The sequence below is a fragment of the Ichthyophthirius multifiliis genome (assembly GCF_000220395.1).
Source record: "Ichthyophthirius multifiliis unplaced genomic scaffold scaff_1120509250431, whole genome shotgun sequence".
Classification (NCBI taxonomy): Eukaryota; Ciliophora; class Oligohymenophorea; order Hymenostomatida; genus Ichthyophthirius; species Ichthyophthirius multifiliis.
The window spans coordinates 1-1,164 of record NW_004086743.1 but is presented as its reverse complement, the minus strand read 5'-3'; positions in this window follow the sequence as shown (position 1 = coordinate 1,164).

The following is a 1,164-nucleotide window of genomic DNA, read 5'->3' as shown; positions in this document are numbered from 1 at the left end:
ATTTATCCTACCCAAATATTCACTTATTTTTTCGTAGCATCGCATTCATATCTATAGCAATTACCTATAGTTATAGACATTTATGATAAGTGTTAAGCCGATATATTCCCGTTGAAACATCTTGAATCAATCCCATATTTAACTCCTTATGATTGTTAAGCTCTTTGTGTGTTCTAGTTACTATTAACATCCCAACATTTTGTATTTGGGTAGGTAATTAAAGTATTACAATCAAGATCATTAAATTTACGAATTTTGCAAATAGAATATCCGTGGTGGTAATAATCACATAATCCCTAGTCAGTTTTAGTATTACAAAATTCTCTTTTAGTAGAATCACATTTACCCAAGATATGCTCACAGCCTGCTCCTTTTCCATAAAACATTTATTCTTCCATATTTTCGTTTATTTGAGCATAGAAACCTGTATCTCTTAAAAGATTAGTTGTAAAACCACTAAAATAAGCTTAGTTTGGAGAGTTTAATGAATTCATGTATTCGTTTTGTAAGTCTGTGTTTTTCCAATGTGAATTTGAATATTCATCGTTATTTGCTCTGTCAAGAGGCATACCAACTAAAGTAGGACATCCAAAATATTCTCTAGCAAACTTCAAAACGTTAGGAGTTGTAATAAGTAAATTTTCAACTCCCCTTATATTTTATTTGATTATAGGATTTTTATGAGGAGTTCCATCAGAAGTTACCCATTTTGGTATATCTAAATTGCTAAAACCCAAAATATGAGTCATTTCATGTATAACTATTTCCATTAAATCTTTAAATTATATAGCATCATTTATAATTGTTTCATCAAAATATTATAAATTGAAATTAACTTCACCATGAGTTGGCCCTAATTTATCAAGAAATTAACACCAACTAGCTATGGCTAAATAATCATCATCTTTATTATTTGTATATGTTACATATATATGTAAATCAGAGTTCTTTCCCTTAATTTTGTCATCCAAAGGAACAGTCATTTCTCCACATTTGAGACTAGCTTATCTATATTTCATATTTTATTCAGATCTTGGTATTATTTTAATTAGACGAGAAAAATAGTCTATTGCTAGTTATATAGCTCTCTCGAATGTAGTAGTTAGCGTTTTATATATATCGTTAGAAGTAATTTTTAGAAATAAGTCATGTCATAGCTTATTA